The sequence below is a fragment of the Rhea pennata genome, chromosome 8 (assembly GCF_028389875.1).
Source record: "Rhea pennata isolate bPtePen1 chromosome 8, bPtePen1.pri, whole genome shotgun sequence".
NCBI lineage: Eukaryota > Metazoa > Chordata > Aves > Rheiformes > Rheidae > Rhea > Rhea pennata.
The window spans coordinates 20,895,370-20,920,848 of NC_084670.1; the positions used below are offsets into that span (position 1 = coordinate 20,895,370).

The 25,479-nt window shown below is 37.8% G+C and overlaps 1 protein-coding gene across 1 annotated transcript in view; it reads right to left on the reverse strand.

Annotated features, from left to right (window-relative positions):
- DPYD (dihydropyrimidine dehydrogenase) overlaps positions 1 to 25,479 on the reverse strand; it is a 342,976-nt gene that overhangs the window by 262,103 nt on the left and 55,394 nt on the right. The window lies entirely within an intron of this gene.

Sequence of the window (25,479 nt, forward strand, 5' to 3'; positions counted from 1 at the left end):
TAAAATCTCAAAGTGCTGCACCACCATTATTGAATTAAGCGCAACGCTAATTGGTTGCTGACTTCATCTTATAAAGGAAGAAAACAAGGTACAGTCAGAACTGTGGACTACCCACACGTAAGTATTAAGAAACTGTGTCTAGTTACATAAAGACAAATTTTTCCCCTTGCATTCCAAAATCACTAAACTTTTGACTGTTTCATTTTCAAATTTGAAAATCACCACTGCTATGAATTCAAATGCTGTAAGTTCTAGAAGTGTCACTGAGCATTAAGTTTTGGGTGCTGGACAATCAGACATACAAAACTCAGTATTTCCACAGAGTAAGAAATTAGTTTTTACTGTATGTGTAAAATAGGAATAGCTGGTAAATTTTGGAATCTTTCCTAAGCATTTCCTATAATGTGCCTATGACCTTCTAGGTCAGTACACCAATGCATAATCCCTACCGAAATATGTAATACCTCTGTCTCATCCCTAATGACATTTTATTGTATAGTAATAAAACACATTTTAGGAACAAAGATTTATTATCTGTTCCTGCACAGTCATCCATATAAGAATACTGGTCTAGTTACTTTAGTTACTTGTACAAGTCCCATTTAAGGACTAAGCCCGAAGGGTTAGTACATGTAATTTACAACAAACAAACCAAACAAGGGGGGCGGGGGGAAGCCAAAGAATTAAAATTACTCTCTACTAAACACAAAGGTATTTGCCTGCATTTTTGGTTTTACATACCAGTGATTATCACATAAATGCCACAATGCTCACTATCTCAGAATTCACGAAGTTATTCTAGTTGCTCTTCCAATATAATTTTACCCACGTGCAAAATTTATGCAAATTATAGCTTTAACATTTTTCAGATATCGAAAATGAGTATTTTTAATGTATTATCTGAGCACCACTATTTATACAAGTCTAACAAGTCCGCTAATTATTGCTACCTAGTACTAGTAAATATTACTGTGCAACTGACTGGCACAGAATATTTTCAAACACAGAAGAGTGTTTAAACTCGGCTGCAAGAGGCCTATGGACAAAACACATGAAGAAATGAAGAGTGCATTCAAAGGAACAAACACGCCTGAAAATAGCTGCAGTGAAGAACTGGGCTAACTTTGTCACAAGCATTGCTTTTTTTTTTTTTTTTTTTCTTCTTAATTAAGTATAGAGCAAGAGAGAAGGCAAAAGCAGTTTAGTAAAAGATTAATTAGCTTTCAACCTCCCATTCATTATCATCTAGCTGGCTACTGCAGACACTGCGGCACCAGCAATATTTCAGCTGAATTTGAAGGCACATTTGGTAGTGGCTGTTTGGATTTCCTCACAGAGCTCTTCATGGGGAAAGTGTCCCAGAGGAAATATCCAAAGGAAAAGAGGTCTCCTGGGCTCCAGAGGCTGGGAAACCCAGCAGATCCAAATCCAGCTTCAGTACGATGGTAGGTTACCAGCTCCACTAGCCAGACTTCGGGGAGCTCTGGCAGGGGAGCACTAACAGGTTTATCGGTGGCAGATGCTAAACGTCCCGCTGCCCCGCACCGTTCCCTGAGACACATCCTAAACATCCTAAGGAGGGCAAGGGGGACCTCCAAGGGGTGCTGCGGCCAGCGCGCCCAGCCAACGGGATGCCCGAAGCGTTCTGCGCGGATTGAGAGACAGCAAAGTTTTAGTACGACAGGCCCGGAAAAAAAGAGATATGTTAGACACGATACGACACTGTCAGGGCTCAGGCGATTGTTTTGGCTGTGAGGAAATAATAGAAATGAAAAAATCATATGTTTAAAAAAAGACAATTCTATTACGACTTTTTCCTCCCCACTTTCCTGAATGTGGTTTCTTTCAAAATGCAATAGCTCTGTAGCCAAGACTGAAAGAATTGCATTTAACATAAAATACGTTTCTACAAATTAGATATAAAACAATCTCATGTCAAAACTGACTAGAAAGACATCTAACAGGACAAACAGCATACAGATTATCAGTTCTGGGTATTAAGCATCTTTACCAAATTATTCCTCTTCTGATTTTTGAGCGGGTTCACAAATAACAGCTGTTGAAAATGTCAGCTATTAATGAGCAAGGACAGCACAAACTTGAATGGGAGCTTTTGAGGAGGAGGGAAGGGTGCCATGAATATACCAGTCCAGACTTTCTCTTATAATAATTCCATCTTCTGATTCTCTGAGTGCTCTGCAGACTAAAGTGCATCAGGCTGCCATTAATCCCACTTATCACCCTGACAGCTCAGTAATTACACTCCCGCTATAGCTACGTACTGTAAGGTACTGTAGTCCTAATAAAACATCAAGCACTGTGCAGAATGCATGCTGGTGAGGTGTTTTATTAAACTTGGGGGGTTGATTATCAAGTGACATTAGTGTTGACCTATTTTTCTATGTGACAATAAATTATCCTTTGACTATACCATAATAGATATTACAGAGTGCATTTACTGTATGAAGGAAAAAAAAAGGTATTGCATTCTGGTGAGCTAGGCAAAAAGAATAAATAAAATAGTAGAACTGTCCACCAGAAAGTTATTACAGAAATTACTGCAAGTGATTGATCCTCTGAAAAACCACACACAAAGTCCTGAGCTTAAGGGAATACGCCTGCAATTACTGTGATCTTCAATGCCACAGGCATGTTCCCATATGAAGAAAAATTAATTACACTTCTTTATCTTTCCTTTTTCTGTAATTGTCCTCTTTCATTCTTCCAGGCTATTCCACTACTATGTTTAGTTCAAATTGTAAGGTAAACAATATACCAGTAATTTAGATTAAATCTAATTCACCTGTTAGCTCCCATTAAATTTAAATGACAAGCTACATGCTCACTACTAAAAAGTGAAAAATGAAACAGTCATGTTTTAAGTGGTCATATGATTCCTGAATGACAAAAATGCAGAGCATTAGACACAATCAGACCTACACTGATTACTGAGCCTAGTTATCTCAGAATCTATTTCAATTAAAATACAGAAGATAAGCTTTTATCTATCAGAGCCTTATCATCATTTGCACCCGTTTGTTTATGAAACAACACTACCTATAGAAATATATAAGCTATGATGAGTCTTAGAAAAATAGTGTATTCGCCTCAGATGCCAGTTATTTCCACACAAGAGGCAACACAATAGTCTTTGTGCCATTAAACACCAACCTGGAGAACTCAAAAACAAGGAATGAAATTTTCCACTTTGCTGTTGGTTCAGCTCACTGCTATTGTAAAATGGTAAGTTAAGTTAGATATAAAACTTCTCCAGACTATGTAAGTATAGCATATTTATATAAACATTTATGCAAATATTACCATTTGGCATAGATACGCCTGTGACTATATAATGACAGAAATTCACATTTTCCACACATCCACACAAGCACTACATATCTTACCAAACAGTGCTAAATTATACATATGTATCTCCAGTGAATTTACTTTTAACTTTTAATTTTTAAATATTGTAATAATGAAGCTATTTAATGCTCAAGGTGAACTTGCTCGTGAATCTTTTTCAGTCACTAAGCTACACATGCAAAGGAGGTACTTATGCAGTATCTAACCTGAAACCTGAGCTCTCAGGCCTGTACCTGTCAATTTTCTCTGTACAAAATAAGCACCTAAAATTGTGTACAAACATGCACAGACTCACTCATTCAAGCTATCTCTAACAGAGTAGGTATTAAAGTATAAACCCCAAAACAAAACAGAGAGAGCAGTAGATTATTAATAATAATAAAAGAAAAAGGCATTTCAAGAACAAGAATCCTTTTTTCAAGACAATAAATAAGAAAAAGGGAATAGAAAAATAAGCAGTAAATTTCTGGAAAAAAATACTATCCTTTGGGGAAAAGGATGTAAGGGAACCTGAAGGATTAAGTACAGCTAGGCATAAGAAAAGAAGAGATGTAAATAAGGAAAAAAGGAACAGATAAAAAAAGTAACAAATTTCTGGAACAAAAGCTATAAGAAACCAGCTATATATTTTCACGCACAGAAGAAAAACAAGGTAGTTACAGCCAAGACTAATTTTCAGTAAATAATTTTCATTGTTTAATTGTTGAAATATTTCTAAGTATTAATGTAAAAATATTTGACCAACAGATAGCCTCATTTCTGGGAGCAAACTAGCTCTTAACACATCCTTGCTTCTAAACAAAGAAGGGCAATTTAGCTATTTCATTACCTAAAATCGCAGTGAACAATTGTCTGTCTAACTGGCAATAACACTATCTGAAGTGCAATTACATGTATGCTGAAAGGCCAGGGGTGAAATAGATAATCTGAAGTAATATTCCACAATGGATCGTTGCCGATAACCTAGCAAATTTTCATATATCACAAAACAGGCCAAATAAAGTTTATCTTGGTTACCATTGACAGAGGTTCAGAAACAGATTAAATCCTAAACCATTTATGTGGGTTTCTGCAGAACATGAAAAAAAATAATTTTAAAAAAGGGCTTCTAGTTCTACTATTTGTAGAACTTTCTAAAACTTTATCCAGAAATAACACAAAATAGGAGAGTCTTACACGGGGCACATACCCATGTTCCAGTGTACATTGGCCAAGACTTCAGCCAATTATTTTTAAGAGAATGGTAGAGTGACACCATCCAACAACCAGGAGAGCAGTTCACACTAGAGACCGATCATAACAATTTTCATGTCAAGATTCTTCTTGGTTCCAAGCCTCTTATGCCGTTCCAAACCCTGAGCAGCGGACGGTAAACAGTGGAACAAAAAAAAACAAGAGTAAGGGAGAAACAGATCTATCAATTTCAATTTTGTAAATAGCTCCCAAGCTGAACATAAGGGAACTCCATTCCCATTGTCTGGGGTGACAGAAGGGAAGACAAACACTTCAGTTTCTCTCTTGAGATTCAATCCTTTAACTATTCATGGATAATCCCGTAGGTATTAGGTTCCTTTCTCCCCATTTGCTCTTATTGTACCTAAACAGGGTCATGGACAACCCTGAACAGAGATTTAGACATGCACACACTCATGTAAAGAGAGACATCAGGAGAAAGATCCCTCACTCTGGAGGATGGATGGAAAGGAATTGATGGGAACCTACTGCTGCACCTGTGGAAAAGACCTGCTGGTGCCACTATTTACAATGGAAGACTATTCTTTGGGTCTGTGCTCAAAACAAGGATGCTTGAACAGCAGAGAGTGAAGATTACTTAAAGAAAGGGGGAATAGCTGAGCTGGTGTCAGACACCAGAAAGCCTTCAAAACTTGCAGAATCCTTATGTCAATGACATGGTGACTTCTCTGCCTTAACTCCTATTTATTTTGAGATATTACCACGAGATATTAACAAGAGAATACACACAAAGCTGCACTACCCAGAACTGTTGCCTTGTTAGATTTCATAACCAACAACATTAATCAAGAAAAAACAAGTTTCGCTATTGAGAAAAATGGTGGTGGACATACGATGATTGGTATCATTCACTCTTTGGATTAGGACTGCAATTTACCTTTGTTCGTAGATGTCCTCCTGAACCTTGTTTCTGGCAGAGCTGTCTTCCCTTCTGCTTTGTCATAAAGTGAACTTCCAGCCACTCTAAGGCCATTAACTATAGGTTATACACTGTGTTTGTGAAACAACCAAGTTTGATTTTGTTCTATGCGTCTGTATCACATACTAGGGGCAAAATATAGGACATATTCCAAGGTGATGGGTGGCTAGATGCAAAGCATAATATCTGGGGGCAGATAATCTGAATGTCACTGTCAGTCTGAAACCATTTAGCAGGGCACTAAAAAGAAGTAATTTTTAAATTATTGGCTTTGACATCTTCAAGAGTGATGTCAGATATTCTCTGGTGTGTTTTGCCAGCTAAGCCAATCAGCAAACAGCAGCCTAGGCCTCACTTCGAAGAAATACCTAGGTGTGTGGCTAGGGGTCAGACCTAGGGTCTTAGAGCCTCAAAACTGCAGTCCTGTAGAACGAACTAGGTGACCTGGAAGCATCAAAACTGTAGTTGAGGCCAAGGAAAAAGCAATACAGAATCAAGACATCACATTATGGCTTCTGAGCAAGTGGCAAGAATGGTATATCAAGGTATATAACAACAAGTAGACTCCAAGGAAAACAGATTCCCTACAGACCCTGAGAGAAACTAAGAAATGACAAGATGCAGGATGAGTATGGTGACTGACAGGCACTGAAAGAGTAAAGAAAACTACTAATGAGAGACTGTCCTAAAGAACTACAAGCAGTTATAAGTACAGTGATACAACAAGACATGGGTTAGAAATGGCACCGTGCTGACGCAGCCACCCTGGGTACCTTCCTGTGGACAAACACAGAGGGGAGTGTGTTCAGGCAGAAAAGCTGCTGGCTGCGCTCTCTGGAATGGAATAGTCATCTCTGGACAGAAAACGAACATACTGTCTGGTCATAAGCCATTACAGCCTCCTGAAAAGCACTGCCACGTGGATTTCAGTAACTCACATTATGGAGACACCAAGGCCATAATGTGAAGCACTGCCCAGGAAAGCCAGATAATAGTAATTCCTGAACCAGAACTCAATTTAAACCTTTAATTAAACAGGATGTGAAATACACCTGAATCAAAAAATATTTCTGGTTCTAGGTTCACTATAATAGCTAAGATGAAAACTGTTGTCATCTAGCGGGGATCTGTAGCAAAAAGCTTATTAAAGACACCTTGGCGCAAACAAAGTATCAGAAGATATCTAACACTCTTAGAAGGTATCAAGGCCAGAATCAGAAGCACAGGGAAAAGCCACATCTCATCTGAAGCTGGAAAATAAGAAAATATGCCACAGAAGAACCAAAAAGTAGTAAAAGACACAAAAAGCAGCAAGAAAGAAAAGCTCTCTCCTCAGCAGTGATTATTACAAAGCGTGAGATTTGCAGATCAGCACATTGGGAAGACTGTGAGGCCTAATTGACAAGACACATCAGTAGTGAACATGTGCCCTTGAGCCATTTACTACCTACCTTTGGGCACAACAAGACAGAACTCACCTTCGGTTTGGTTTGTACGTATATGACTATTGACCATTGCAATCCTGTAACTTATCCTTTCAATAAAAGGAATAAGTCATTTTAAGAACAGTAAGCATGCAGTGCTGCAATACTCAACATGAAACAGAACTTTAAGAAAAACATTCAGTATCATGCAAGTTGGCAATACTATTTCATATCTAAAGAAATAAGATTTGCACATCACTGTCGCCTTTGGCCACCTGAGGATCCACTGAGACTCCTGCAGACCCAAAGGAAATGGAAGGGCTTTTCTATGTGAACTAAGATGACCAGAGGAAACAAATTTAAAATAGAGGCACTCTGTGGAATCAGACAGGCATGACATTCCTGCTGGCTGCTACAGGAGATGCAAGGGAGGTGCTTTTGATTGAAAAGAAGAACTGGTCAGAGTTGAAAGTTAGTCTTGAGACACAAAGCCCTCCTACTCTAGTGCAGAATAATGGCACTTACAGACAAGGTTATTTTTGGACGCTTAAGAGGTACTGAATCATATGGAGATAGATGCCAAATCACTCTATTCATCAATGACTCATCTTTCCTCTTTCTTCTTTGGTTCTCTATCTGACCATAATTCTCTTTTCACCATTTTATTTCTACTTCTGAATCGCCCTTTAGTGCAGGAACTCTCCCCTCTGCTTGCATTCACCTGCCTCTCTTCCTGCTTTCTGTAGTTTTTTTTTTCCTCTCCCCTCCTTCATTCACCTCTCTACTTCTGTCTTACAACTTTTTATCATTCTTCAGTGCTCCCCCATTTTAATGAATAATATTGATAGCATTAAAAGTATGACCCAACACCAGCCAGCAGTCAGTTCTGTCAGTAATATATGAGCGCGCTGAACCAGCTGCTTTGCAGTCCACTTTCTGATTTTCTACTACACACAAGTCAGGCCTCCGGAAGCTCCATTTCTGGTAGGTCCTTGTACTAAAACTGTCCATGCACAACAACCTTTCTTCTGCATGCTCAGGACTGTGCACTCTGTGATCAAACGGGTGGAAACAGTGGCTGCCTGAAGAAAAGCAGATTGTTGGGATTTCCTCTTATATCCTTGCTCAGTGGTGAGGATGTAGCCAGAGATCTGCAGTCGGTTCAGAGGTAGCACCGAGCACCCCGCCACAGGGAGAGGCTTGCTCTGAGTCACTCTGCCATGGGTAATTACATTCTGCTTGCTCTTAAATTCCTCCTGTCATTTTATCAGGATACAGAATTTTTCACTTACCATATTGCAGTATAGCCTCAAAGACTACTGCCTTTCACCCACTTCATTTTATATAGCTTGTATATCATTACTTTAATTGTATTTCCCCAATTTGCAATGTTTCAGAATAAAACTGCTATATAAATTAGAGTTAATTAAAAACAGAAAAGCAGTGTAGCTTTCAGCATATTGTAGCACAAAGCACGTACATCAGTGCATGCCAAATCAGAAAGGCTGCAGTATCCTTTTGATGTATCAGAAATCAAGCCAATTGCTTTTTATATATAACGCAAGTCATTCCAACCATGTTATGCTTTCTTGCAAAATGCATTTGTGAACAAGCAAATCAAATGAATGATTTACATTTCTATTAGTAGCTGTGTTACATGCAGCCCAAATCCAAATCAATATTACTTACTACATTTATTTTAACATCACCAGTGCTGGAATCCATCTTGAATACCTTCCACTAACTCTCTCCCCCTATCACAGGCAACATAGTCTCAGCTTGGGTAATTACTTAATTTAATTTATTGCCAATTAACATAAACTTTAATTACTGATTCAAGCGTTGCAAAACAAAGGCAACATAACCAATTAAACAGCTGCTTAGAAAACACCTTTCCTCCCCTTCCTCCAGGCTCAGCTCCAGCGCAGCCCCTCCGCTGCCTCCCGCTTTCCCCGCACCCGCCCGCACGGCTGCCTCCTCTCGTGTGGTTTTGAGAGGGTGATTTATTCACATCATCTTTAAATCCGTGCTTTTTTTCTTTAGATAACCTCTTTGTTATAGGTTGCCCTTTCTACCAGCCAGTCTGCGGCGAGGTCTCACCGGCGGCCGCCTCGGAGCTCGCGGCACGGGGACGCGGCACCCGGCGAGCGCCCAGCCGCGCGGGGCTCCCCACGCGCCCGCCCCGCGCCCCCCCCACGCACCTCGCCTCTCTCCCGCTTTCTCGCCTCCTCGGCGTCCCGGCAGGTCTCCGCGAGGCGAAGCGCCCGGCCAGCCCCGGCGCGGCAGGAGCCCCAGGGCGGCTCTCGGCCCCGGCGCCGCGCTCTCCTCCCCTCGGCAGCTGCTCCCGGCCCCTCGTGCGGCGGCTTCCCCTCCTCAGCTTTGGTGGTTCCAGTCAGCTTTGAAAACTCAATATATCAATTTGCCCACTGGCATTGAAAATAGACTTGGGCTTGGCAGTTTTTGTTTCTTCCATTTGGTTAGGTGTTACTTGATCTGTGATTTTTTTTCTTTTTTAAATAAACTTATGCTTGTATCTCTTTCTAACCATTTTTTTTAAGTGGTCCATGGCCCCATCAGCTGTCTTTGTTTGCTGCAAACACTTCCAACTAAGCTTATGAAGCTTAAAACAGTCCTACAACAGCTATGCACAACACTTCAGTTTACATAATATTACATAATACTCCGAGTGTTACCAGATAGGTTTAAACCAAACAGTCAACATGTAGTTCTTGAATTTCTATTTTCGTATGCCCCATTAGCATTAGAATTACGCTTAGATAGTGCAGATCTCATGCCCGTTCTATGCTCTGATGGCTCCCAACAAGCGCTTGGTTAAGAGGTTACTATTAATTTCTGAAAAAAAGATTAAGTTCCTTCCAGCACGTCTTAGTACGTAACTGGCCTAAAGATTGCTGCTTTGTGCACAGAAGAAAAGGGTATTAGGGAGTTGGGGGCTTCAAATATTAAATTACTTAAAATAGTCTAAGATAGGATGAAACTGAACTTAATGTACAAAAAGGATATATTTTCAGAAGAATAACCTACTTATCTTAATTTATAACTTTATACCCATGCTATTGGCCAAATGCATCCTCAAACACATGAGTGCTTAGCTAATAGTAGGTGCTGTCCACCTATTAAAGTCTGTAACTGAAGTTTTGAGAACCAACACTCTCTAAAGAGGAGGCCCATGCCATAATCCGGATGCACTTGCATTTCCCATACATCACGCTTACAAAAAAAAAAAAAAAAAAAAAAAGGAAAAAGGAAAAAAAAAAAGAAAAAAACACCCAAACCCCTGCACCATCCGAGTAAAAGATATATTGGGTAGACTGTTTCCTCCCATTCACTTCAGAACTGAAAGAACTCAATTTCAAATAAAAGATTTTTAAACATTAGATATTCATCACAGCAGTATTCATTCTAAGCATTTTTCCTATTTCATTTTAAGCATTATGACATTGCTACTTTTCAAAAGCATTTATCAGTATTCTATATTTATTAAACTGTTCCAGAAAAACTCAGTATGGTTGAAGGACATTTTACTGTCAATAATATTTCTATTTAAAAACTTAAGATTACAAAACCAAGAACAGTTAGAAGTTAATTTGTAACTTCTCTCAAACAATGATTCCATTTAAGCACCACATATCAATTAATATTTCCTCAATATCCTACACACACAATATAGTTCTCTTACTTATTATGCAAAGCTTGCTTTTATAACATTATTCCAGTAGTGTAAAAGAGGCACAACAAACACCCCTCTCAGCACGACTTTAACGCTACTTAGCTAGAACCCAGACTGCACTCCTACAAGCCCTTGAGAGCAGCACTTCATCTGCCAAACCAACCACTTGCGGTTCAACCACACCTAGCCTTATGGAGTTTTTTGAACCAGTACATTTATGTTCCCCACAATAGTGGTCCCTTTCACATAGGAGACAGCTGTTACGTGATGTTCAATATCCTTTTAATCCTCTATAGACCTTGGACACAACGGGCTGACAGAACTGACAGTTTTTATTATAGCTTGCCCTGTACACAATAATCTTCCTTCATCTGGACTATTCTCCCAGAAGTGTTACAGACTTTTTGACTTATATCATGGATTATTTCTAGTCTTTTCAGGAGAAAAGAAATTATTTTTTATATGGCATGATCTTTATGCTGTGTAAATTACCTTTTCAAAATATGAAACACCTGTTGTCTGTTTATCTTAATGCCAGTGAAGTTCCTTTGGGCTCATTGCAGGGGGAAAAAAAACACTTTACAAGTCAAACATTTTTCACTTCCAGAATACCTTTGTCTTTATGCCCTGTATACAAATAGCGTTCTGCATAATATGTCATTAGCAACAGCAACTCATATCTACCATTTATGCCAAAACGTTTAATACAAACATTTAATATTAAAGTATATAAATAATATCCAAATGAACTATAATAAACTCTAATGCAACTAACACACATACACTGGAAATTTAAGAAAATGTTCTCAGGGAAGAACTATTCACACAGAGTGATTTTCCTTACTACAGTGCCACAGAGGCTAAGAAATAGACCAAGAGAGCTAACGCTTACCGGTCTTGCAGTTCTGGCATGCCAATAATGCCACCAAAATTAATGCAACAGTGATTTACACAAAGAATCTTTGTGGAGAGTAGTTTGTGGAAAGGCAATAATAAGAGGGTAAATTGAAGTTTCCCTCACTCTTAGGATCTGAGCTCCAAATAATTCTTTAGCTCCTCTTTACCATCATCTTGCTAACTGGGCTAGAGAGCAAAGGAGATCATGCTAATCTAGAACCTAGCCACTTCCAAGGCATGCATCCCGCTCTTTGCGTAGGCTCAATGCCTTTCCACCACTTCCAAACCAGCATGCTGTTATAAAGGGGCAGGAGACAGGGGGAGTGCGGAGAGAAGAGGATATAATACCAAGGAGGCTTGAGCAGGCCTTACTGAGAATTAGATGCAGTAACCACTGCTTGCATTGTCTAAAGATTTGACCCTACACTGAGCCTATTCTGAAGTAAATATCTCACTGTACTCTATCTGAAATAAGAATTCCAAAATTTTTAGTTTCCTCATTTTCAGACTTGGAAAAAGAAACATTTTTGGCTGATACAACAGCTGGGGACTCCAGAAACAGCTAAGATTTCAACCACGTTTCCACACTGAACCTGATAAAGATGCTTCTTCCCACCCAAGAGATCAGCTACTGATCCCAGTCAACCAGCTTTTTCCAAGTTTTATAACACCTAGCCAGTTTATCCTCAACAAATGCTCAGTTCTGCCAGATGCTAAACTCTAATTCACTACCACACTACCAGACTGCTGTATTTTAATATGTCTGTAGTCCTATTGACACTCAGTTGGACTACACATTTGCTTATAATTAAAACCCTTAAGTGATTTGCTATATTAGCCTAATACAAGTCTTCCAGTAGCGAGTTCCCAGGACCGAAATTAGCAGAAGTTGCAGGGTCCTCACTTTTCCTTGTCTTAAAATTAAAGCAGGTACATATTTTAGAATGAGGCGCTGCTCTTGTCATCTTTCTCCTGAGAGAACCTACTAGTGAGGAAACTATTAGAATGTAATAGGTAATTCTGTAATTTAATATTTTCTCTAGAAATTTCATATGTGCAATCAGTCTTCCATCTTCTTTTGCAAATAAAGGGTTTTGTTAGGACACCTTAGTAAGTGATACTGTGTAAACCTGTTCAACAATCAAGATCGAAAAAAGGGATATATGCTTGCTATTTTTCATCTAATTTAAGCTGCACATTATTTACATGTTTTAGTTATAAAAAAATACAACTCTGTTTACAATATATGAACATCTTAAAAAAACGGCATTTTCTTTTAGGCTTTGTTGTTAAAGGAATTATTTGGCTTTACATTTCTATCTTATATTTATTCAAAAAGTAAAGATTCAAGAAAGTATCCCCTCTACAAATAGAAAAACTTTATGACACAGTAACAGAAATCATATAGACAAACTGCAGAGGTCAGCACAGAACAAAATCAGGAACTCTTTTCAAATTACACAAATCAACGTTGCATTCATAATACCTTGAGTTTATAGCTAAAAGTAACAGTTCAATAGCAGGTAGTCAAAAATGCGATCTTATTTGTTTACTAAAAGTAAACACACTAATTCATTAAAGACTGAATGACTGGTGCACACACTCTACATATCTAGACTTTGCTATAATCACCTTCACTGTGGAGAATGTTACATGATTCACAGCATGACAACCTCCATAAATGTGGACATAGCCAAAAGTCATCATCAGACAGATGATACTTGCATGTAATATAGGTATTAATACATAATTTGAGGTGTGCATGTGGGACGAAGAGTGCATGTTTTACCAAAACTTATGGAGACAGTACTGACAATATCAAACTTCACTTTCTATATATCTGAAAGGAGCTGAATGGTTAAAAACTGAATGGAGAAAAACTGCTCCATGCAAACCATTTGATAGGTATAAAATAGCTGTTCAGCCTTTAAAGTCTCGCTAACTAGGGTTCCCGTAAAGTTACACAGGCAGATGATTGGACTAGATGACCTATTAGGCTTAGACTATCTTTGCAATTTCTTCTAGCATGCAGCATTACGGCCTTTAAAAATGGCAAATCTATGTCTGCTTATCAATCTGCAGTTTAGGTGTCCCACAGAGATAAGCAAACTTCATAGAATTTAAGAATTTGTATATCTCTCAAGGAATTTTGGATAATAGGAGTGACACAAATACTTAATATTTTTTCTTATAATTTAAATTCCTCCTTCAGCACTTTCCAAGTCACTTCAAAATTAGGGTAGGACTCTAAAATAACAGTATCCACAGGATTTTAAATAAGTAGGTATTATACACCAGGATTTTCAAATACAAACATGAACACATTTTTTAAAAGGGTGTGATTTCCAAAATTATTGCACGGACTTTTAGATGGATGGATATTAGGGGAAAAATGTTATTCATTGACTAAATATAGAAAAGGTACTGGACTGTTAATGCCAAGAAAGCATGGCTGGGAATAGATTGTGATCAGCTGATCTGCTTTTGCAACAATAAGACAAACATTTGTAGCTAGAGGAAAGCATGAAAAAACTTGCATTTTAGCTTTTAGCCTTACAATCCAAGTATAGGAGAATTACAACATCCCTTTAAGACAATTATATAAAAGACAGCATTTGTCACTTTTCCTCACACGTTGAAGCTAACAGCATAAAAATCAAGACATTTTCTGGGATGGCTCAGCAGCTAAATGCTGCCTGGAAAATATTAAAAGAAACATTTTTTCAGAGCAACGCAGTTTAGAGGAATTTTAGGATGGATTAATAAAAACATTAATCTGTTGATTTACCATGGTTTGATAAATTGCTTGTTCTCAAATATGCGGTATTGTACTCCTCTGTATACACTCAAATCATTAGACTCACAATAAACATAGAAATCCCAGGACTGTAAATGTAGTACAACTGAAAAAAAAAGTGTACTTTTCCCATTTCCCAAAGGCACTGCATTTTCAAAACACTGCTAGAAGATTTAAATATTCTCTTTTGGTAGATAGCTTCTTTTGCTAGAGATGAGCAGATGTCTGCCTTTTGGCAATTCTTTTATGCAGCTATTTGAAAACAATTACAGAAAAAAGTTAAAACTGCTTTATGTAAAGACTACTCCACAAAAACCCAAATTTTGCATTTGCCACACAGACACAAATCACACAGAGACATTTCAGAAAGCCTGGGAACCAGCAGAAATCTCTCTACACAAAATCCCGTACTATTGATGATTAGTAACACCACAATTAGTCCCGCATCCCAGGCCCAGATGCTGTGTGATAGTGTTGCCGTCTTCTAACCTAGAAGCATCAGGGTTTGATAAATACCTCCGATGACTTCCAGCAGCTTCATGCCTCAATTTTCACAGGCTACTGTGATACCGCTTATGATATCAATACAATCACAAGTATTTATGTCTCTCTTCCTTAACAGTGAGGGCTGCTAATTCTCCATTATATATGAATGCCAAAAGAGGAGGATCCTTGCAGACTCAGAAAGATCTTATTAAAGCTCTTTTTTAAAGAAGCATCTGAAGGCTCTCTCCCCACGTGCTCCCTGTTACCGCACAGCCTTCCCTCTCCCTGTCCTCAGCATTGCTGTGCTTAATACCTTCCACACTCCCCTGGACCTCAGCTCGCACTACGAAGGAAGCCAGCAGGAGAACCGCCTGGAGAGCTACTACTGTCAGGCTGCTCCATCCCTCCACTCCTGGCTCAAGAAAGTCATCAGAAAAGTCTAGCTATTTTTCCCCCAATCCTCCGCCAAAATTTGATCACAGCAGGGAGAAATTTAAATACTGTGTTACTGCAGACTGGTAAGAGCTTAGACTGTAAGTGAATTTCACCAGATTCCCTTCTAAGCCGTGACTTGCTCAGTTAGCTATTTTGGAAGCATAGTCAGCTCATCTGCGTGGAGGTATCTTGTTAACGTATTCCAAATTTTAAAAAGCTGAAGGAAAGATACCCATGTTAGTGACCCACTTCAGCCAAATCGCAGGTATATTCAATGGCTGCATTTTCTACAAGGAAGTGAATAGTGTTAAAAATTCCTGCCAAGAAGGGTACCTAAAGGAACTACGTAGTTTCTGTCTTTAGTCTGAGTTCTGACTGATTAAAATTATGTGGTTCAAGAAAAAAAATACCAATACAAATTCAACACAACATTATTACATTGTGTATTAGTGTTGCTATTGATCTATACTCGGTTTTACAGCGTGAAGCAGTGAAATAGGAGAACATAAGTAAACGGAGTTCACTCACTTCTAATTCAGTCAATACAATTTTTTTCCTTTGCAAGTTTAGAATAGCAGAAAGATGCATTTATCCACTCTAATTTCCTACTTCACTATTGGCTTAAAGCATACTAGATGTGCATTATGACTAGCAACATGTTCTTGGTAATAGCAGTTCCCTACTACTTTTAACACTTGATTGAAGCATTTGTTTGCATAATCAGAAGATCGGATATTTTGCCAATAATCATAAGTTTGTCTTTCTGCATTAGTCAATAATGTGTAGTAGTAGAAGCTGCTCTTTTCTCTTCATCCCTTCCTTCCTTATCTGTGATCAGACCTTTTGGCCCCTTTGAAGGCCAGGAAATTTTCAGAGACACAAAGGAGTTTGACAGCTATCTCTCATCAATGAATAAAATAAAAAATAAATTCCCAAATGCCAGCAAAACCAAGATCAGTGTAACTAGCAGGAGAAGTCCTACTTGTGCTTTTGCAAATCTCTCCACAAATCAGTTTTAATGCTTTATGACTGCTGAAATCCAGTAGCCTAAGAAATTCCATTTCTGATTACAAAATACAACCGCATGAAAGTGTGCATTCACAATTTCAAACAAAAACAGAAATACATACAATAGATTATATAAGATAACATAACACTCCCATTTCCCCATAAAGACAAAACAGTGATACTGCTTGGGTGACATGTTCTATTGCTAGCAATGCATGACCTTGCCAAAATATACCTGAGTACATTTAACAGTACTGTGCAAGATGGCATACTAGCATAAACAGTTAACTCTGAACCACAAACGTCGAAGCAGATTAAATACGTTATGTGGTGCATCATTCTTTTTTTTTATTGTGTTTGTTCACTTGCTAATTTGTACAATTCAGAAATTTGTAATAGGTCTCGCTATCATTAGTGCAAATTAGTAATTGTCTCATACATAATTAAAAATATGCATTAAATTCATACTACATATTGCATGTTTGTTGCCTTTGTGAAGATAAAAAAACATTGCATGGTCAAAAGAAAAATTAGGGTGATTATTTTGAACCTGAAAATAGCTCTACGCAGCCTCCTGACATATTTCTCAACATCAGTCCGGTGCTTGTATTAGGCTATCACCAGCACTTTAATCCTTAGCATGAAAATATAAGGCTATTTTTTCTGTGACACTACCTGAACAGCTTCCTATCCACATATCTTAAGAGGAAGTCATTCCTTCACTCAGTGAATCCTATTACTGCTACATCAGCAACATTGTATTTGTTCTTCTAACACGCACTTTTTATACAGCTTAAGCCTAAAACATGTAGAGATAAATCTCAGAGAGGTAGTTTCCATCCAGAACTTCAACATTGCATTTTGTTTCTAGGTTTAGCCATATAACCTTTCAAATATACTTCACACTATTACGTTGCAGGAGTTACACTGATGGTTCACTTCAAATTTTGGAGGGTTGAGGGCTACTCTTAATATATCTATCTCATCACTAACAGAGTTCACAATAGAAACATTGCAAATAATGAATAGTTCAAATAAACTCCACGCTCAAGAAGAAATGAATCAGCCATTTTTAAATAGTGTGATTTAATTTTGCCTTAATATATAGAAAGACAAAAAATTCACAGGTTCCAGCATTTTCCATGTTATTACACTGTACGGCATGGAATGCAAACCATCTCAACTAAGAGTTGAAATCAGTTTAGTAGGTATCCATGAATTATGTGCGACAAATGCCCTCAAGTATTCCACCTTTTTACATAGTCAGTTCATAATGACTTATGATAGCATCTATTAAATATTTTATTAATTTACCATGAATATAAAGTAAGACATTATCACCTTACTCTTGGAGAAATAAGAGATTAAATTACTGACACACTCTGTCCCAAGGGGGGAAGACAGATGAGAAGTGAAAAAATGTGGAGTAGGAAAAGGGAGAGAAAAAGCAGAACCAATGATAGCAAGAATCTAACTACCCCAGAAACTTACTGTTCTAGACACAATTTCCTCAAGCAAGCCTATACTAGGAGCCTGAGTGCTTCAGGATGCAACAGACTCAAATTCTGGGACCAAAAATTAATTTTCAGAAACCCACAGTTCTGTTATGAAAAAAATGGTGAATTAACATGAGTACCAAATTTTCTCTGAATTTCCAACGATGTATTTTCCAGAATTTCTAAGTAAAGAAAACAATTATTTCTTAGAGTGATTGTTCAAAAAACAATGTTTATCTTTTGCATTGTTTTATAGAAGTACATACATTATGCAAAGGTAAAACAGCATTTAAAACAACTGTATTGCATTCAATCTTCATATTGGTACAACTTCAGCTACTTGACAGACTGCAGTGCTGCTGAAACACAGCTAGTCTGAATTTTCACACCTATTTACAGACCTCTATTCTTTTACCAGAGATAGCAATATTTCTTCTCCAGATTCAGATTGTAGACTTGCTATCGTATCTTGAAAATGAGTGACATCTTTTTCTCCACTAAGCAAGAGACAAAAGTGATACCTGGACTAAGTACAAAGTTATTGACCATTTTCAAAAATATTGTATTTTAAATCACTTCTTGTCAACATAAAATTTCTCTGTATTGTAACTCCAGTGATTAGTGTTCTTCTTGAAAATGGTATCCAGCTACAGTTTGGAAAGGAGAAATGTGGTTCTTTAAATCAAGTCAAAGCACCTTCCGCTGTAGGACACCGTCTTGACGGCCCTGAGAACATAACAGGTCTGTTCAGATACCTCCAAGCATACGTAACCCTGGTGAAAACAGAGTCAAAACCTTCACTTTGGAACTGGAAGCGTTATAGCTAAGTCAATGCGCTTAACCACATGCGGAAGAGTTAGTGCTGCTTTTATGCTGAGTCTAAGTTTACCAGCTTAACACTGACACATCTATTCTCCTAAAGCCCAGCCAGCACCTCAGCACACATGCTGTGTGGAAATACTAACTTGCTTGGAGGTAGCTCAGAAATCCAGCATAACATTTCATCACTTACATATGTTCTGTTTTTTGACTGTCATTCCTATAGATGAAATTCAAATTTCTGTATGATTTTGAAACTCATGGCTAGTTCCATATATCAAAATCATACTGTTTATATCTTTCATACTAGTGATAAAATGGTCATTACAGCTCAACCATTACTCATTAATTTCTTTACTGCAGTCTAGCAGATAATACTGGCTTTACCACATTAATGTTCATACTTAAGATTATGTATTTTCAAGTAAAATTTTTGCTCCACATATTCTAGAATTCATTTTCAACTGAGGACTTCTCACTTACAGAACATTTTTACAATTTTCTATTTCAACTAAAGAACTTACACAATGCAAGTGTCCTTCCCTCCTCTACCCCAGAAAAACACTACGCACACCTCTAACTGAAAAAAACTAGAAACAAAGTAAAATGATTTGAAATCACATTAAATATGTTCTGCCTTCCAGCTACCAGAGATCTTGGCTTCAGCAAGGCTTCTGACACTGTCTTCTGCAGCATCCTCACAGACACACTGATGACATACGGACTAGATAAATGGACAGTGAGGTGAAGTGAGAATAGGCTCACCTGCCAGGCTCAAAGAGTTGTGATCAGTGGCACAAAACCTAGCTGGAGGCCAGTCCCTAGGATGTACCCCAGAGGTCAATACTGAGGCCAGCACAGTTTAACATCTTCATTAATGACCTGGATGATGGGACAGAGCACACCCTCAGCCAGTTTTCAGATGATACAAAGTAAGGAGCAGTGGTTGATGCACCAGCAGGTTGTGCTGCTCTTCAGAGGAACTTTGAGGGGCTGGAGAAATGGGCTGACAAGAATCTCATGAAGTTCAACACAGGGAAAGGCAAAGTCCTGCACCAGGGGAGGAAAAACCTCATGCACCAGTACAGGTTGAGTCTGACCTGCCGAGAAGCAGCTTGGCAGAGAAGGACCTGGGGTTCTGGTGGACAAGCTGACTATAAGCCAGCAACAGGCCCTTGTGGCAAAGGAGCCCAATGGCATCTGTAGCTGCACTAAGCAGTCTCGCCAAGCAGGTCGAGGGAGATGATCCTTTCCCTCTACTCAGCCCTGGTAAGGCTGCATCTGCTGTGACCTGCTCTGGGATACCCAGGACAAGACAGACATGGACATCCTGGAGCAAGTCCAACAAAGGGCCACAAAGATGACTAAGGGATTAGAAGGTCTGTCACAGGAGAGGGGACAGAGAGACACAAACTGCCCACATGTGAGAGTAGGGGCTGTTTAGCCTGGGACTCCACAGGGATCTTATCAACATGTAAAAGCAGCTGGTGGGAGGCAGTTAGACAGAGCCAAACTCCTCTCAGTGGTGACCAGTGAAAGGATAAGAGGTAACGGGCAAAAAACTAAATACAAGGAACTCCAGTCTACATAAGATTTCCCTTGCCCTGCCTCCAGACAAGGCAGGTTCACATCTCTGTGAAAGAGTGTGTTCATCCCCCTGCCTTTACCCATGTAGCCATCACAAACAGAGTACCTGAACATCTGACACACTTCATTTTTCTTCTCTCCCCAAAGCCGTATGGCAAAGAAATACTATGTCAGTTTTGAGAATGAAGAACTAAGGCACAGAAAAATTTAGTATCTTGACCAGGTTGCATAGACAGCCCACAGCACAGAAGGTAATTGTATCCAAGCATCCAGAGCAATTCCAGAACCATCATTCCTCATTTCTGGGTGCTCTACTGGACCATTACACAATATGCTGATTTCTTTCTTAATTTAGCAAAAGGTTTCTGAAAAGTTTTATTTAAAAGCTACCTCAATCTACAACAGAACTATCTGCTGCTTCAGGCAGGAATAAAATTATGACCCAAAAGAAGTCAACAAGAGGTTTGTCATTTACTTCATTGCACCCTAAGGTGAAATTATGGTAACGTTTTTGCTATTTTACTCATGATTGTTCTGCAGACTCAAGAGCTACCTAGACTTTATAGTGAGCCACTGATGAGCATGAATATTGTTAACTTTCTGCTGGAGAATCCTTATTACAGGCATTAATATGGCAGCAAAAAAAAAGTACAGCTTCATTTTCAGACTACTGAAGTTAAAAGCCTGTTGATTAAACATTTTTAAAGGAAAAAATTTCTAAGCAGAACTAGTAAGTTTAGAAGTCACTGAGATGTAGAATTTCTTGATCATTTTTAAAAGTTGAGAAAATAATGCTTTTAAAATGTCAATTTTTGGTTTTGATATTATGCCCTTTAGTGAATGAAAAGTGATCAGAATATCAAAGTAATTGTATTAATACCTGCATGAGAACCAACTGCATATAGTTATTAAAAAACTATTTTTATATGTCAAAAGAAACAGTTTTTTCATGCAAAACCCACAGCACAGAATGTACCATTTTTCAAATTGTGTTAGAGATATATGTAGGTTCAAAAGTAAGAATCAGGGTAATGCCACATGATAAAATAATTTTTCTAGAGTGACAGAGGTACAATTTGTGAAATATCAAGTCTCTGAAAATATCACTCTTTTTAGATTTCATAAACAAGTCCCTTTTGACCACCACTACTAAAATTATCTGATAATTGAGATACGCTGAATACCTGTTAGCATTCAAATAAATTAATTTAGTAATTTTCAGAAAACAGAAACCTTATTTATGTGGTACTTTAGACAAAGGAGCAGAAATTAGGCTTGAAATTACTGGTAATGAGGAAAGACTGGATAGGTTTGCATTGTTCATAATGTTCACTTTACTTGACACTGTTCTTCAAAGCATCCAACTACTACACTAATTATTGCAATAAACAGGCTATCCTCACACTAATGAGAAATCCTACAGATTAAGCATCTTTCCCTTAATGACTCTCCTATCAGTTTGATCTCTTAGATCTAAATAGCAACATAGCAATCAAAGTATCTACTAGATTCTATTAATTTGATAAAGAAAATAAGGTGTAATTTAGTAAGTATACATATTGAAGCACAATATTCTTTTACATCTAAGCTCTGTTTTTTCCAAAAAGATATCAGAAGGTTAATGAACATTAACAGACTGCATTCAAGACACACTAAGCAAAAGATAGTGATTCATACACTGTGATTACCACATGAAATGACTTACTTTAACCCACTCAAATATGTTACCAAACGTATCAGAGACTGTATCAACATGGCTTTTTTTTTTTTTTTTTTTTTTTTTTTTTTTTTTAATTACACAGGAATCTAAGCAGAATATTCAGTGGCTATGTATCAGATACCAGTAAAACAAAGAAATCCTTTTCCAGTTGTATGCAACATTTCATGATATGTTTTGCAAGGTACAATCTGTTTCCTGTCCAAGTTTAACATTAGGTAACTTTCTTACAAGTAAGTTGATTACAACTTACTATGTTGCTATCTGTAATATTCATTGTACCCTGCAGTAAAAGAAATAAGGATCCTTCGTGTTGATAACACACTATGATTGAAGAGAGAAAGCACAAACACATTTGTTTAAAAAAGAATGTGCAAATCAAGTGTTTTATCTGTACCAGGCTGGCACAAATTACCTGCTAACAAAAGCATTAGTGCTATCTGGAGGCTGCAGTCAGCAAAGAAACTACTTTAAAAAGAAACTATCCTCAAGGAAACCTATGCTTTCACTGGTCACATAAAGCATCCAACATGTAAGAGTCATGCACCCTTACAGAATGAAAATGAAATCGAAATTTCACAGTATCTAATAATTTTGTTGAATTTGAAGGTATTTAAAGAAGGTCATGAGGAAACAAATTTGTTCCATCCAGTCAGACTTCTAAATTCCTTTAAAAATGTTACTTCAGTAAATTCAAAATATAACAATTTCTAAATTAAACTAGCTGTGGTATTTACATAAGGAGAGGCTCAGAAACAATAGACCTACCAGAGGTTCCTCGTTTTCAGCTAGAATTTTAGCAGACAGATCTTCCTGACAGAGTCCTTACTGCCAGAGAGCACCTAGAAAGCAGTATATTGCAGAGAACCCTTCAGGTCCCTTAACCATCGATCCCTCCTGAGAGCTGCATTTAAATGCAACAGAGAATATTAAAAAGTATTTCCAACTTTAGGGATAACCTAACCCAATGCGGGGCAATTTTTATAACTTTACCAAATTACAAATTACATGTTTCTATCCACTTCTGCGCCAAGAGAAGAAAAACTCACCAAGGATTTCCCTATCATGAGTAGTGTGAGGCTTCCAAAACAGGGAAACTTCATATTATAGGATATTGTATGGAATATATTGCAGATATTAAATATGATGTTGATAGAAAAATATATTATGAAGCACAGGCAGATTTTTCCTTCAAATCATTTTGAAACACTACAGTATTTATGAATGCCAAAAAAGCACATATGCTATAATAACATGTAATATTCAGAACAGATAGTGTAAAGAAGAATAATTTTCAATACAATCACTGGTGTCTTTAAAATACCTGTAGCTTCTTTGTTCCAACAATAATATGTAGTTTTAGATACCTTCTGTGCTGTATACGTGGGCCTACTTCTACTGAAGCAAAGGCATGTGGAAATTAACTGCCAGGCTGTCCTGCTCCTCATGGTATTAGCTCAGGAACATCCTTTATGTTTTTGAATATTTTAATCGCATGACTCTAGGGCTTAGAAAAAGAACAGTGTTTCCAGAAAGCTAATTCCAGTTTCAAGTTCTTCCACATGCTGCATGGATAGTCTGGGACAGGTCAATCTCTTTGCCGTGTTTCATTTCTGTAGTATGCAGAGATGATACTCCTTCTCAAAGGGGCTGCAAGCATCACTGTTTGGTTCAGGACTGTGAGATCAGGAGCACAGGAACAGCATGTTTGCTTTTCCATGCACCCACATTACCACTTCAGTTTGGATCAGCAGAGGACTTAGCAAATCTTCCAGTAGCCCTTACTTAACAGGCTTTGGTTCACACAGCAGAGAGATCTTGAAGTGTACAAAGAGGATTTGTTTTGGATTAAATTAACTCAAAAGATACACTCCAGGAGTGCTTCTTAATATACACGGACTGCAAGTAGGGCCAAGCTACATCCAGCACAAATGGGTAGATGCTGCATCCTCAAAACCAAGTCTTCCACAACATAGATCTGCTTCTGCTGTTCTCCAGCATGTCAACATTTGACTAGACACCAAACACTCAGGATGAAGGAGAGTTCGCATTGAGCAAGACCACTACGAGGAATTTCCCCCTTCCTGTGATACGGAGGTACACCTAATAATTTTACCAGACAACACTCCATTAAATCACATTAAATTAGTATTTGTATCTATTTTATATCACTTAACCTCAGGAGTTTTTATCAGGATTCCTGAAACCATGCTGCTTCTCTGCTTGAAGATTTGTATTTCAGAAAGTTACTTTTTCCAGACACACCAGCTGACAACTCTCCAGAATGAAACTCATTTGGTTACATTGAATCTGTTTTCAGGGCTTTAGAAATTTCTTTATATTTCTTTGACCTATACCACTTTCAATCACCATAAATATGCTTTTTTTTCTTTTTCAGATTTTGTAGATTTTAAATGAGATAATTTACTACTTCAATTTTTTTCTTTCCCTCTTCATTTTAGTGACAACTGTCTGACCCACACCTTTTACGTTTTACCTGAAAAACTCATTTTTGAAAACAGAATTACTCTCTTGAATTTCTCTATTACACAGCATTGTTATGATACCATCTCTAGGTATTACATAGCTTTTTTCTTCTAAGAAAAACATTGAAGTTACAAAATAATGCTAAAACAAACATACGTATAGCCTTATGTTAATCTTCCCTAAATATATAATTCACTATTCCCCAATGAATGCTACCATTGCAATGAATACTAATCTTATTTTTGAAGAGTGAATATCTGTCTTTTCATCCATAAAAGAAAAATTCATCTATTAAGATCCTTCATTTAGAGAGATCAGAAAGACCAGAAAAAAGAGGTTACATTTTTTTGAATTTTTACATTTCCATAACATTAGCTGCTATCACACTATCACAAAATCCTAGGTTTATACACTGGCTGATAAATAAACAAAATTAAAGTAATTAATTTGGTGTTATAATAATAAACAATTTTAGTCTGTTTCCAAATATCTTGATTTACCTTTTTGTGTTTTCATTCACTTTTTAAATAAATAATCAAACAATTCCAGCAAGGACATAATATTTTAATGTTCTAGACTATTTATAAGTATTTTACAATTTTAATCATTTACACTGTTAGCAGGTCTATGCCCTGGTGCCCAGCACAGATGTGTCAGCTAATTGTTAAATTATATCTTCAGATTATGAATCTTAACTTGGTGAACCTTCTCACTCGAAGTCCAAAATAATGACAAACGCTTAGCACTCAACGGTTTAGTTCAGCTGGGGTCCACTAGTAAGTACTATTTTCCCTGATCTCTTTCACGCTGATTAATACACATACCAGCTCTTAACACACACACGCACACCCTGGAAGACAGGGCACAGCACGGACTCCTAGCTGGCACCTCCTCTGCTCCCAGAAAAGCCTGGGAGAAGAGGACGCTCACAGGACCCTGAAGGTCTCCAGATCCAAGTCACGGCCAACCCACGAGTAGTTCGACCAATCTTGCACTTGGACTAAGGACCTTACCTGCAATGGCAAGCACTGCACTGGTCGGTTAGGAAGAACAGTATCATCCTAAACGTTACTTACAAACTACTGCTGTTCTTATT